The following is a 15,985-nucleotide window of genomic DNA, read 5'->3' as shown; positions in this document are numbered from 1 at the left end:
GGCCAAAGAGATTTTAATAGGCTTTTTTAGGATTTGGGAAAATGATAAAGTATAGTAAATATCAATCCTTCCACACAGAAAAAAAAAATGTTTTATTTACTGTAAATTATTATTTAAAAAATCTATTGCATTTACTTATGGTTGTCTGAAGGATATCTTTCAAATGCAATGCAAAATATCATTCCTGATGTGGAGAGAGACTTTTTCTCTCTTAACAAAACTGATGCTGAATAACTTGAAAATTAAACTGATATGAACTTCTTGGACATTATTTTAAGGAGAAAGATTATCAAATCCAGCAATACAGAATGAATGGTCTTTACAGATAAAGAAAACATTTAAAATAATTTCAAATAACTTTTCTTTCTATAAACATTGACCATGAAGAAATTATTGATTTTATTTTCTTTTTACTTAATCTATTGTCAGCTGATGGGTTCATGCAAGGCAAACAACATAGTATTTACGAAAGTATTGCTGCACGCTTTTAAATCAGCACTGGTCATGAAGCAAAACAGCAAAATTCTGCTTCAGATACACTTGAGACACACTTGAAAAGGTCTGCTCAATATTGACATTAAATACCAAGAAATCACAGAATCACAGAATTGTAAGGATTGTAAGGGACCTCAAGAGATCATTGGGTCCAAACCACCTGCCAAAGTAGCTTCCCTAGAGCAGGTTGCCTGTATAGGCATCCAAATATGCTGTATCTGATAAATGAAAAATAACCTATAAATGATGTTCTCTAGAACAAGGTCATCTTTGAGAAATGAAATGAATCAACTAGCAAGGTATGCTGGATTACAGAGCTTTGAGAGTTGAAGAGGCTTAATATTTAAAAATTCTAAAAAATATTGTAAATTTGCATCCAAAGCAAGCATGAAAAAAATAGTAGTAAAGGGTTCTGGACATAATTAGGCTTAATCACATTAAACAAAACAAAACAAAAAACAAACAAACAAAAAAAACAGCAACAAAAAAGCATCAGACCAAAAAAGAAAAAAAGATAGCTCACATGAAAAGTTATTTTCTCAGGTGCAAAATTGAAATGAAAAGCTGAAAAAAATAATTTTTATTTAGACTTTGAAAATGAAGTTAAAACAATTAATTGAAAAGTACTTAAACATACTGATTAAAAAGCAACAGAAAATAACTGACATCTGTTTAGTAAGAAGATTCTATTTCTAATTCTAATCTTATTAAGAAGATTCTAAGGTTATAAATCAATATGTTTCACTGAAACTGAATGGAAAAAAAATGGTTATAAGAACTTGCATTAAAAAAAAAAAAAAGGTAAGTTGGTGATGCAACTATATTGCATCTGGTGTTTGGTGTGCTTCCTGCCCCATTGTCCCCATTCTTTGCTGTCCCTCATGTGATCATTCCCAATTCCAATTGTACCTTTTTTCTTTTTTTTTTTTTTTTTTTTTTTGTGAACCAAACATAGAGCACTATCAGTAAGGAGGTCAACTACTTACCCAGTCCAAGGAGAGAGAAAAGATTCTGTCTGTGGCTACCTGAAAGAAGGGAGTCCTGCATGCTCTGTAAGCCTTCCTGCTCTTCTTCACGGAAAATGGAAAGGCCTTCATTGTGTGTCATTATCCCTTCAGGGCCAATCTGGTGTTTTCACACTGATGGCTGTCTATGGTCAACCACTGCCACTCCCCCTCCTCAGCAGAACAGGGGAAGAAAATATGATGAAAACAAGCTCAAGGGTAAGAAATCTCAGGGAAATCACTCACCAATCAGCATCACAGGCAAAGCAGACTCAGCAGAATGGAGATTCATGTAATTTATTGCCTATAACTAACAGACTAGAACAGTGAGAACTAAAAGCAACCTAAAAACACCTTCCCCCTATCTGTCCTGTTCTACCTTCTTACCTCAAGTGGCACAGGAGAATGGGGGCTGTGGTCACTCTGTAATGCTTCATCTCTTATGTACCTTTATGGTCATTCTCTTGCCCTGCTCCATGTGGGATTCCTCCCATGGGATGACCACCTTCCCAGGCTGATCTTCCATGGGCTTCCCACATGCTCTTCAAGAACTGCTCTTCAAGAACAGCTCTTCAAGAACTGCTCCCACATGGTCCATCTGTCAGGAGCAAACTGCTCCAGCACAGGTTCTCCATGGGTGGCAGCTGCCCCCAGACCCCTGCTCTTGTGTGGGCTCCTCTCCTTGGGCTGCAGCTCCGGCCTGGGTCCTGCTCCTGTGGGGGCTCTCCATGGGCTGCAGCGTGGAGATCTGCTCTGCCATGGGACCCATGGGCTGCAGTGGGACAACTTGCTCCACCAGGGTCCTTTCCACAGGCCACAGGTGAACTTCTGCTCCTTGTCTAGAGCACTTCCTGCCCTCCTTCTGCACTGACCTTGATGTCTATATGTTAGTTTCTCACCCCTCTATCTCATATGCTCTTGCACAGCAGAATTTTCGTGTATTAAATCTGCTCTTACAGAGGCACAACCAGCATCACTCTGGGCAGCAGCAGGTCCCTTTCGGAGAAGCCATAACTGTCTCCTGTCTAACATGGGGCATCTTCTAGACTGTAAAGAAAGGCCAGCCCTGCAAGCCTGAGCTACCAGATAACTTGCTTGTTCAGTTATGTAAGCAAGAATGACACGGCCAAGTTTGGCCCCTCTGCTCTTATGCATTTTGAAGGCTCTTGTACTAAAAAGACAAGCTTTCACCCACTCTCATTTATTACAGTACAATTTTCTGGTGAGGTTACTGTTGAAGACAATAAAGCCCCCTTTTTCACCTAAGTGACAAGCCAGGGAAGTGTCACAGACTTTTAAGACTACTTTTACTCTTCAGATTCTCCTTATGAAATGCAAAATCTAGAGTAGATTCAGAGAGACAAAATAAGTGTCAGGGAAAACTGAATCAGGCACAAAGCTGACTGGAATTTTTAACAGGTTGTAGATGAAAATAAGCATACAATAGCTGTTTTAGCTGACTTACAGAATGGCCAAGATTGAATAATTAAAGAAGTGTACAGTTAAGCGTCACTTAAAAATTTCACTGGGATTTTCTTAAATAAGTTTTTTTTTTTTTTTTTTTTTTTTCCATGGGTTTGTATTTTGTACTATGTGGTCAAAGATACTCTAAATAGGCTTGCATAGAAGCTAAAGTGTTATCAACCTGAGCAATTAAGGTGCAGAATTGGAAATAGGGCTAGAAACTAAGGACAGAAAAGTAAAGATAAGAAAATTAAAATAACCAAAGGCTTTTGAGGAAAAAAGCAGATATGACAGATATAATCAACTTAATTGCTATCTATTTTGGAAATCACCACAATGCTTACAGCGACACAGACTGAACTATTCAAAACCCACAGTTATGTAATTAGTGAAAGGTGAATAAACCTTGCTATAGCATTATGCCACCCCTTTTCCATGTACCTTTTTTTTTTCCTAAGAAACAATAGAAAAAGATTGATAAGACAAGACTGTGATCCAACAAAAATATTTTAAACTGATTTTGCCACCGTGCCATGATGCATTGACACAGCAGCAGAACTACATGTATATTTTTTGAGTAATAGTGCCAAAACCCAACTTTGTCCTAGAACTGTTTAGTTATGTGGCATGTGACTCCAATGTCATAAAGGTTGCAATTTTTCCTCACCTCTCTCTACTATACATACACACTCCCTTGTTTATTTGTTTTTGGTAACATGGATTTTTCACCTATTCACTAGGACTAAATACTTCCCTTCCATCTTGGATTTACTTTTTCACGGGTAAGTGTATGATGGGTTGCTTCTTCTCTCCTATTCCACAACAAATCTCTTCCTTACAAGAAGTTAAGCATGTATATAATCTTATGCATGTACGTAAACATTTACTGAGCCTGTTTTAGAAAGCTCTAGATAGTTGGTCTTGGTTTAAAAGCACTACAAGAAAGGTTTAAACTTTCTGTAAGTAGTTTCTCTTTGTTCTGAAGGGAAGAGTAGATCTGCAGATTGGTTATGAGGACTGCTTACATGCTGCTGATTGAAATGCAAGATCGATAGTATTCAGATTAAATCAAAAACTGACCTGCAGGGATATGCTAAGTTGAAGCAGTGTAGTTGACAGAGAAGATACACATCATTGATTGTAATGATGAAACACCCACTGAACCTAAGATGTTCTGTGTATGAAATATAAATTTTGGTATAAGCTTGGCTAAGCATAGTTTATAATTTATATTCTATAGTTTCTATTTATAGTTTATAGTTCACAGTTTTAAAGTTTAGCTTTCTTTACTTTTCTATGGTTTCAAGATTAACTAACCAATGGAGCTGAGAGTAGCACTTATTGTCTTCAGAACTGAACCCCTAGATTATACATAGGAATTGCACAAGCCATACATTGAGAAATAAGGAAATATAAAAAAACTAACATGCTTATAGGAAGTGTGTGTGCATTTCCCTTAGGTATTTCATTTCTTTCCATTGTAGTATTATACAATTTTCATCCAAGCTATAAGTGGGATTTCTAATGTTGCATCCAGAAAAGTTGTATCTATTTTTAGCAGCTTACAACTTTTTAAAACACTAACTTCTCAGCTTAGAATTTTCTGTCATGAATTTCTGATTATATTTTGGAGTTTTCAACTTCTGGGTGTCCAAATATTTTACCTAAGCTGCTTGCTTTCTGGTGTAGTCCATTGGACTGAAGCATAGAATGTGCTTGTATAGAACAATCTCTCAAAAATGCACGTTGAGTCTTGCTGTAACATATGCTGGTATTAGATTGTGTTTGTCATGTCTTTTACAAATGTGACTTTTATTTATTTATTTATTTATTCATTTTTCCTAAAGTTTATAACAACTGCAAAGCAGAAAGCTTAAATTAGACTTCTTCTAAAATGGAGTGGTAGCTTCATTAACTGATGGAAAATGAAGCTATGTTTGCTATTCCAGTGCAACCATTTGCAGTTCCAAGCCAATTGAATAGCATGTTTAAGATTTGACCAAAGTTTCTGGTCCTTAAGATGTTAATAAATAGTAAGTGACATACTGTTTCCTTCTACTGTGCCAAATTCTGTTGTGGCCATTCAGCACAAATAGGAGTCCTCTAATATTTTGTGTAGTTCTTGAATCATTAGAACTGAATTTTTAATTCTTTGGCAATATTAAAACCACTGATTGTATTTGACCATTATTACTGTTTTAAACAGTCTAATCCACATTCTTGTTCCTTGATAGTTGATTGAAGTGGTCAAATAGAGATTTAATTGAAATACTGTTTTCAAAATCTGTGTGTCATGGAAAGTAACAGTTTCAATGTGGCACTGAATTTAATTTAGAGCTAGATTAGTCAATTGTTTTAAGGTTTCCTGCTGGGTTTAAAAGCTCAAGTTAAATCCTTGCTCTAGAGTCATTCCGAAAGTCCAGTTGCCCCTCTCATGGGTCAGATTATGGATGGATTTTGGGATAGCCATTGTAGAGAAAAGAAAGTAATTGGGTGTGGTATTAAATGCATTTCAGTTGCATGTGCAGCTGCAGTGCCTACTGGAACAAAGTACCATAGATTTAAGAAGTAACTTCCATTTGTCTAAACATTTTCCTTATAGAAGAAGCAGTTATGACGTCCTCGAAGAATTCAAGGCCAAAAGGCCTCAGGGTGTCAAATTGTTAGTGGTACACAGTTATTCTACCTGATATTCACTTGAAGGCATGCACAAAAGGCTATGAGGCTTTTACTAGACGAATAAAAGAGTTCCTTACTTTTGTGGTTCCTAGTTGCTCAGCAGACCCATTAGGACTGTGAGAAACCAGTCCCAGCTGTTGTCTGTTTGCAAGGAGAGCTATCATCTTCCATATGATATCTAATGGCAAGACCATTTTGGATGGGAAGTGAGTCAGCTAGTTGCATTCAGAAGTGTTTGGTATGGAAAATGACTATACTGATGGTAAAAGACTGATTTAAATCCATGGATGGCTTTTGGTGAAAGTATAAGAAGTAGAAATTTCAGTCAAGCAAAATGAAACTCAGCCAACCAGATGACACTTAAACAATGAACCTTGGCAAGCCTACACTGAAAATCTGGAGGGTCCTAAGTTTGTAAGCCAGTTTCTCCAGGTTTCCCATTTTGCTCCTGGAGGTTTGTACAAATATGCCACTGCTCTGCATGCACTCAAGGTAAATGTGAAACAGCCCTTAGAAGTGGCTCAATGCAGCAGTATGCAATGAAACTCACTAAGGATTATGCTCTATTTCATCTGAAAAATAATTGGAGTCCATACAGCATGCCAAAGCATTTCCTTGCCAAGCCAGCCAAGAGTTTTGGCTGCAGTATTATAAGGAATAGAAACCTTGAGTCACCATCAGATGCATTGCAATGCTGTTGGTGGAGCCCAGGTATACTGTGGAGATCAGCAGTCATGGAGCACATTCCTACTAAAGTCCCAGAGGGTCTACATTTAGACTGTTCTTCAGGAGGATGCCGCTGATTGGTCCACAAGCTTGAGGTATAACTATCTAATTACAGCTGTCAGGAATGCAGGCCAGAGAATAAATTGAATTGAATTCATTTTTATTTTATATATGGCTATGTTTTCAAAAGAGTTTAAGAGCTGATAGTTCCCACTGAGAATTGTAAAAGCTGTTGGGAGCTGAGCACTTTTGAAAATCTGGCCAGCTGTGCCTTTACAAAAAGCATCTCTAAAGTTTCTCTTTGTTAGGACTGAAAGAATGAACTCTTCTCAGAGATTTGGACCTGAGGGGCAACAACCGGAGCAGAACATTTTTTAGGGTGTTTTGGCCTTTATTTTCTCTGGTCAGTGATTATTGCCCTGTGAGTGGTGGACATACACACATGACCGACAGACAGCAGAACACTGGAGAGACCTGGTTGGGATATTTTCAGGGATCAAGTGTCAGCTTTCTTGTGCCCATAAGTAATTGCGAAATCCACAGCTCACGTGGACAGCCTTAACCTTCCAGAACCTTTCAGGGTTCTGTTTTTGATATTGAGAAGATACAGGGAGGATAAACTATGGGACTGAGTGCTCCTCTCTACAGAAACAAAAGAAGGAGGGAACTCTGTGTTGTCTCTCTGCCTAGATAGCTTATAAAAATAATAGAAAATTATTTACTTTGAGAGATACAACCTAGGGAGCACTGTCTGGAGTGCTATCCTTTGTCCTGGGTAATGTAGGAAGTAAGCAGCAAGTACTAATGCTCCACTTGAATTTGCAGAAATCTGTGAAAAACATTTACAGCCAAACTATATATTTTTTGTTTTGTTTTCCATTCTTGTTTTCAGTGTTTGGTAGACAGAAATTGCAGGTGCTCAAAGTGAGTGACTGCTTTTGTAAAGACTACTATTGGATACATCTCCCATTATTTTCAAAATGTGTATAGTTATCGGTTGACAACAGGTATTTTGATATAGTTACAGATATAGTAACTATAGTAACAGATATACAGAGATATAGTTACAGATATGACTAAGCTAGCTGGGTTGCATGTACATCAATGTGGTGTGACAGAGCAGTAAAATGGAAAGCTGAAGAGGAGGCAGTCATGAAGGAACAATGAGCTCCCAGCGGGGAACACCTGGGTTTTGCCACATTCCTTTATTTGGTCAAAATTGCACTGGCAATTGCATCCCACATGAATTATGAACTTAAATTAAATCATAAATTAGGACTTTTGGAAACCATACCATCTAGAGTTATAGATAACTTTGAGGTCAAATAGTTATATTTTATTGTAAAGTGGAATAGAAATTCCCAAATCTTGGAAGTGTGTTTTGAAAAGCTTTATGAAACAAACAAAAACAACAACAACAAAAGAAACAAACAAAAAACAAACAACAACAACAACACAACAAATCATTACTTGCCCTTCATTTGACTTCTCAGGCCTCTTTAACACATGCACAAAAGAAAAAGTAGTAGACTTCTCTGGAAATAAAATTCCCAGTTTCACTTGTGACATTTAGGCCACAGTATTGTTATTCCAGACTTGGAAGCAACAACAGGAGAAAAAAATATAGGCTTTATGATATAAAAATTCCTTCTCTTCTTTTGTCTGTGATTATGCATCTTTGTCAGGAGAATCTGTTGTTATAGATAACTCAGCTAAAGAGAATTCATATTTAAAAACAAAGCAAAACAAAAAAACACAAGTCTTTCACAGTGTTCTCTTGTGTCTTGAATTTTTTAAGTATGTTTGCAGGAAGAATATATCACACCTAAAATGCAGTCTTCTTTGTGGAATTGTCTTTTTGACAGTGCCTCAGAGCGGGATTTATGTTGTCTTTTTGTTTTCTGCTAGATTTTAAATGCATAGGATAAAGAATGTTCATCCTCTCTCTCAGCTACTATGCTCTGCTTCTTTTGTTCTGATTTGTTTGGCATTGGAGACTGATGCTCCTATTCTCTTCTGGTGGAGAACTAGTAATGAATATTTCAAAATATTTCAAATCAATGCACCACCACAATAGTATGCAAGTAATAATTCATCAAAGAAAATAAACCAATAAACCTACTTTTATTTTATTTTTATTTTTTTTTTCTCTTTTGAGATTATTAGCTGTTAGATTTTACTTTTGGTATATTAAATTTTTATCAGCTGACATCTGTGCATGTTGGCCTTTTAATGAATGAAAAAAGAACGTTTTGCAAAGATGTAAATCACACCAACTAGATCTTACAGCAAAACCTGAGGATAATAACAAGGCCTCTCAGCTTCATAGTGTCTTGAAGGATTTTGTTTACATCCTTACTATTCTTCTTTAACTTGCAATGTCATCTGCATAGCAACTCTCTCCCAATGCATATTACATAAGCATGTTCAAAAGAACTCAGTCATGATAATACCAGTGCAGTGTATTCTTTTTTTTTTTTTTTTCTTCAACACATGTAGTTTGCCTTTAGAATCCAACTGACAATCTTAACAATGTTTTTTTTTTGTTTTTGTTTTTTTTTTGAATAAAGCAATGGAAAGACAGGGAAGTATTTTGTCCTGTATTACAAAGAGATTTGTATATTAACAATGCTGGAAAATTTTGGCATCAGGATTAGTTCCCTAGCTTTCATTAAATATCAGTGATTCATTTTAGAGTATTGTTTAGCTGGAAAAAGATAGGAAATTGTACTATGGACCATGAAAAATAGTATAAAGGGACAAATACTAGCTTGATAATATTTGTCATGGAAAGTTTCTGGAATTCTTTTGGTTCCTGAAAACATGTAAGTTGAGATTTTTGACGGAGCAGCACAAAAGATGTTTTTCTCTACCAACCCTGTGGCAAACTGTGGCAACCCTATGAATGGTTTTTTATGATACATGGCTTGATGCCATGCATCACATATTTGCTAAATATAAAACGTACAGCGTATAGTTTTTATGTATGCCTTCAAAATGTGTGTAGACAGGATCAGGTAATTCACAGTCTGATCCTTTGTAAAAAGGAAAGGGTGCTGTCTAAATGCAGGAAACTTTACTTATTTGATTCTTGCTATTATTATTGACCTGATAAAACTGCCATTTATTGCTGACCTGGCTATGTCAGGACTTCCCTAATTCTGGTTCCTATTTGGGTCCATAAGTGCTTTTCTAAGTTACTTAAACTTAGCTTAAATTTAAACTAAGTTATCCTTAGTCTGATGATAGTGATAGGAAGAAAGGTAGGAATCATCTTTTCAAAACTAACTGTTCTGAAGTGGTTAGAGACTTTTAACATGCCTAAGGTTTTAATGTGGACAATGCTTCAGGTTTCATGAAGTCAAATTTGCAAAAAACTATCTGAAATTCATCTCCCAAGCAGACAGAAAGCACTTGTATAGAAGTGTCCCATATGATTTAATGAAGAAGATCAATGAGATGACGAATTAATGAATATTTTCCTTCAAACAGGACTTAGAAAATAAACAGAATGCTAAAAAATTGTGGAGGAAAAGGGATTGTTCCACAAAGAAAAACATACTGTGGTAGACAGAAAGAGCAGAAGAAAATGAACATTTCCAAAAGTAAAGTTTGAGCTAAATTTTGCAAAGTAAATAAAAATAATTATAATAAAGGAGAGAGAGATGGGAAAAAAAGAGAGAAACTATAAAGAATTTTGTGTGTGCACATATACACAGAAGAAAAAGTAATGAGGAGGTAGGGTAACAGCTCAGTGGGGCTTCTACTAAAGATAGCTATGGTACTAAAATTAATCACAAAAGTTGTAGAATGATATAGGTTAGACTGGATCTCTGGAAATCTTCCAGTCTTCCTCTCAAAACAAGTCAGAAACTAGAATAAACTGCTTAAGGCTTTGTTCAGTCAAGTTTTGAAAGTCTCCAAGGATGGAGATTTCACAGCCTGAGATTTCACACAGAAATCTGCTGTAATGTTTGACTGACCTAATTGTGAAAAGCTTTTCTCTCATCTCTGATATCTGATTGGAATTTCCCTTGTTGAAACTTGCGTCTGTTGCTTTTCAACGTATCACTCTGTGCCTCCAAGAAGATTCTGGCTGTGCCTTCCCTGTACCTTCCTACTAGACATTTGTCTACAGCAATAACATCTTTAGCCTTTTCTTCTTAAGACTGTTGCTAATGCAGCCCATTATGTTGGCTTTCTTCACTGAAAGGGTGCACTGCTGAATTGTGTTCAAACTGTTGTCTTGGGGGACTACTAGATCATTTTTGCCAAAATTGTTTTCTGTCTACTTGGACCACAAATTGTACCACTGCATTCCATCCAAGTGCAGGATTTTTTTTATTCCTTTGATGAATTTAATGAGTTTCTATTGATGCATTACTCCAGTCTGCTGAGATCTTTCTGAATAGTAGCCCCACTCCCCAGTGTGTGAATCACTTTCTCCAAGTTGATACAATCTTCAAACTTGCTTAGACTACCAGCACCCAGGATGTTAATAAATATAACTAATAGTATTTGCCCAAGTATCAGCCTTTGAAGGAAACTTCTTCCAGTTATACTTTGTACTACTGATCCCAACCCTTTGTGCCAGCAACTCAAACCATATTTCATCCACCTTATTGTTTACCTACCAATTTGATATCTGCACATTTTGACTACAGAGATGCTGTGGGATATATACAGATATTGTGATATTTAGCCTTGGCTGTGCACAAATTGAGTTGGAAGAAAACACAAGTCAGCTGCTGAAGGATGAAATGGAAATCATACAACTGAGGAAGCTAAAGAAGCTCAAAGAGTATTATGCAGTCAGAAGAAAATGAAGAACCATGTAAACTTGATGCCAAAATTCAGAAAAACAAACAAACAAACAAACAAAAAAAAAAAAACAAAACATATTGAATCACAAATCCTGTAACAAGTATTTTTAATAGCTCTGTCAAAATTAGGTTATATTGCACAGTTGTTACCACCTCTGTCTTCTCACTCTCTTGACATACACACACAGACACACATATGAAGGTGTCAGGAATTACCCAGGCTGTCGTCATCATCTGAACACTGTTTGAGTGTTATACCCAGATGCAGATCAAATTTAAAGCAGTTAATAGTTGAATATATGGAGGTGCAGAGAAAAAAGGAACAAAACAATTCATTATCTTAACATAAGTAGATTATGCCTGACTTATTTGGTATGTTAGAAACATTTAGAAACAAAGTTTGAGAAGAATCATTTACATGAATTTCAAGCTGAGTGTCAAATTACAATACTGAACAGCCCACACAATCTGTAATGTGTGTGACTGCATTACAGATGGAATGGAAGTTACTGGTGGAGTTCCAGGTGGAGAATTCCTGGTGAAGTTCCTGATGAAGATTACTGGTAAAGTTTACATTCATTATAAGAAAGAAAGATTTCTCTCTCTAGAAAAATCTCTGAGCTATTGAAGGAAACTTTATGTGGATGAACAGGGCTTAGAAACACACATTTCTGTTGTCTTTTACCTCTATTTTTACAGGTATACATATGTAAAGCAAATGCACATTGGTATTATGGTCATAGAATTTTTCCCCTGCGCAAGTCCATTTGGTTATATAACAGTGGAAAAATCCAGTCCTCACAAGAGGAAACAAGTTTAAGAGATTTATAAATGGGGTTGTGGAAGCATTTAAGTATGCTTTTTCCCAGGGTAGTCTCCAAGACAGAAAATATGTTTTGAGTCATATTAGTAGGTAGGAATTTGGCTAACAGGCCATATTCAGAGGGTGGTGATTAGTGGTTTTTACTCAGGGTGGCAGTTTATCACACATGGCGTCCCCTAGGGATCAACACTGGGCCCCATGCTGTTCAACATCTTCACCAGTGGTCTTGATGATGGAATTGAAAGCACCCTCACCAAGTTTATTGATGACACTAAACTCAGTGGTAAGGTGGATGCATCAGAAGGGACAGAGATCTAAACAGGCTGGAAGAATGGGCAAGCAAGAACTGTACAAAGTTTAGCAAAGACAAGAGGAAGGTCCAGCATGTGAGATGACATAACCAAAGAGCGCATTGCAGGCTAGGATCTATGTGGCTGGAGAGCAACCTTGCTGAAAGGAACGTGAGGATCCAGGTGGACAACAAGCTGAACATGCGTCAGCAGTGTGCTGCTGCAGTAATAAAGGCAAATCAGATCCTGGATTGCATCTGTAGAGACATTACTAGCAGAAATGCAGATGTGATCATCCTACTCCACTTAGCACTTGTAAGGCTGCACATGGAGTACTGTGTCCAGTTATGGTGCCAACAATTCAAAAAAGATGTGGACAGAGTGGAGAGGGTCCAAAGGAGGATCATGAAGATGATCAAAGGGCTGGAGAACATGCCCTCTAAGGAAAAACTGAAGGAATTATGTTCTTTTTACCCCAGAGAAGAGAAGGCTCAGAGGGGACCTCATCACAGTATTCCACTACTTTAAGGATGTCTACAAAGAAGATGAAAGCTCTCTCTTCAGAAGGAGCTACATGGAGAAGACAAAGGTCAAAGAGTAGAAGATGTACCAGATGAGGTTTCGTTTTGATTTAAGAAATAATGTTTTTACAGTGAAAACAATCAGTGGAACAACCAGCCCAGGGACATGGTAGAATCTCATTACTGTAGGCCTTTGATATGCAATTGGACAGGATGGTAGATAATAGCATCTAGGCTCCCTTTTCCCTCAGAAGACTGGATCAGATGATCTTTCAAGGTCCCTTCCAACCTGGACTGATTCTATGATTCTGTACCTGTCTGGTACTTAAACGTGCAAAAGCGGTCTGGTTGACAACATGGAAAAATATAAGATAGTAGGTGAAAGTGGAGACTATCAATATCAAAAATCTCAAACTATAAGAGAAACTATAATTTCCAACTACGCAGAGCTTAAGTAATTTTTATTTTATTTATTTATGTATGTATTTCTACTCTTGGACAGGGCTTTGTCTATTTTGAATTTACAGAACTCTAACTAGAGGATCCAGTCTGAATTTAGGTTCCCAAAAGTTTTCTACCTGGGAGGTGTATTCTAGCCCAGAGGCATGAATCTAAAGTTCATGACAAAACTGAGGAAATGCCTCTTGTGCAGTTTAGCTTAACAGAAGCAGGGTTGCTGTGTTCTGAAATGTGCCGTATATATCTGAAAGAGATGTGATGGTAATTTAACTGTGATTGGACTGTGGTTGACAATTAAAAAGCCTTGCATCTGAAACAAAGCACTTTCAACTTAGACCATCAGGAAAAAAAAAAAAATCTTGGATCTATAATAATGTAGAATCCCAGATGGTTAGGAAACAAGACATGCATTTTTACTGCTTCAGTAAACCTGGGAAGCTTTGATTTCATGCAGAAAACTTCAAAACAGGCAGAAATACATTTACCACTTGAGGGAAGTACTGTACCAGCAAATGAGGAAGATTCTGGTTTTAAAAAATGACATATTACAATATTGCCATGTTTTTCACAGTGTAGCTAATAGCATGACTGAATGTTACTCTAAAAGTTCTTGGGTCAATTAGCATTATCTTTTCATGATTAAATCAGCAGTAGCTTGTAGATTTAATTATCCCATTCTCATTTCTAACATCAGTACTTTATACTGACAGACAGCAATGCATAGAGTAAGTTTTATGTGGTGAGGAATCATATGTTTTATAGTGAGTGTAAAAAGCTCTTACAGGATGGAGAGGTATTCCTTAATTAGGTTGTATATCACTAAGATTTTACAAAATTAGGTCAAGGACTTGATTATGATATTCCTTTCTCCAGAGCCCTTACTGAGGTCAAAGGGAGAACTACAAATAGAAACCTTGCAAGGCAAAGTCCTGTCATGAGAGCACCTTAATGAAAGCTTTATTCTAGACAGTAGACACGTACCACATTGATAAATTTAGCTGTTTATAAATAGATTTTATGTTATTAAAACCAAAATTATCTATGTATTATAATTTACTGTCTTTACCCTAATTAGTAGGGTAATTACTCTGTAGGAATTACTCTGTAGCCAAAGTCTAAGTGTAAGGTATTTCACTTCACCTGACTTGCAATCAGGTTGTTAGAGACAGTGATAGCACAGCTGCTATAACTATTAAAGATTTTCTTCCAAAACTGCTTATGAAGAAGAAAGAACAGTAAAATGGGAAGATTTTCAAAAGGATTCTGCATGTGCATACTTCTACTACCAGGAATAATCTTTCTAACTAGGCACTGATCACAGCAGTAAAATTAACCAAATATGGAAGGAATTAGATCAGACAGTTTTAAAGATTGTGTCAAGACTCAAGAGAGGTTCATGTAGTTTATTGAGCCAGTTTATTTTTGAAGAGAAAAATTGCAAAATCAATATATATTTGATTTCAAAAGTATTGATTTCAGTTTTTCCTTAAAAAATTGCTGAAGTAAGATTTCTACTCAATGGCCTTCATTTATAGGGCTGTTTCTGAGAATATGGAAGTTTTTAGAAGCAATGGTGTAACTTACCAGTTTTTATGCCTGTATGTTCAAAGCTGGTTTTGTGAAAAATTTTTTGGCAATGAAATATCTTAAAGAGCATAATTACCTTCTTTTGTAAGTGGACATTAATTAACAAGTTTGTAAGGATCATATTCCACTTAGATTGTACAAGTGAAAAATAATATGAAGCTAAACAATATATAATGACTTAATGAGTCTTGTTTTCCATTTCTGTACTGAAAACTCCTTTAGGTGATGCTACTGTGGGAAAGGTTAGACAGCAAGATAATGTTTGTAGCATTAACATCCTGTCACTGAATGGCTGTGTAACACATGCTCAATGACTATACCAAGGCCCCAGAAATTTAAAGTAAACCAGGTTTATACTGTATTCTAAGCCTGAATAACTAAATACTTATTTAATATTAATTAAGGCTGAATATGTGGCTTTTAAAAATATAAAATAGTTTCTAACATACTTTTGTTGGAACATTCAATACTTGTATCACAGAATCACAGAATCACAGAATGTTAGGGATTGGAAGAGACCTTAAAAGATCATCTAGTCCATTCCCATGCTGGAGCAGGAACACCTAAATTATGTCACCCAGGAACGCGTCCAGGTGGGTTTTGAAAGTCTCCAGATCAGGAGACTCCACAACCCCCCTGGACAGCCTTTTCCAGTGTTCTGTCACTCTCACTGTAAAAAAATTTGTCTCCATATTTAAGCAGAACCTCCTATGTTCCAGCTTACACCCACTGCCCCTTGTCCTATCATTGGGTGTCACTGAGAAGATCCTGGTTCCTTACTCCTGACATTCACCCTTTACATATTTATAAACATTAATGAGGTCACCCCTCAGTCTCCTCTTCTCCAAGCTAGAGACCCAGCTCCCTCAGCCTTTCCTCATAAGGGAGATGCTCCACTCCCTTAATCATCCTTGTGGCTCTGCGCTGGACTCTCTCAAGCAGTTCACTGTCCTTCTTGAACTGAGGGGCCCAGAACTGGACACAATATTCTAGATGTGGTCTCACTAGGGCAGAGTAGAGGGGGAGGAGAACCTCTCTCGACCTGCTAACTATACCCCTTCTGATACACCCCAGGATGCCATTGGCCTTCTTGGCCACAAGGGCACAGTGATGG

The 15,985-nt window shown here is 36.9% G+C and overlaps 1 protein-coding gene across 1 annotated transcript in view; it reads left to right on the top strand.

Annotated features, from left to right (window-relative positions):
* Positions 1–15,985, top strand: part of ANO2 (anoctamin 2) — a gene marked incomplete at both ends in the record, with an annotated part of 184,700 nt that overhangs the window by 92,924 nt on the left and 75,791 nt on the right. The gene's annotated exons all lie outside the window — the stretch shown is intronic.

This window comes from Netta rufina (assembly GCF_964035555.1).
Source record: "Netta rufina genome assembly, chromosome: 1".
Taxonomy (NCBI): Eukaryota; Metazoa; Chordata; class Aves; order Anseriformes; family Anatidae; genus Netta; species Netta rufina.
The sequence above is the reverse complement of the archived record's forward strand: the minus strand, read 5'-3'. Positions and strand labels throughout refer to the sequence as shown.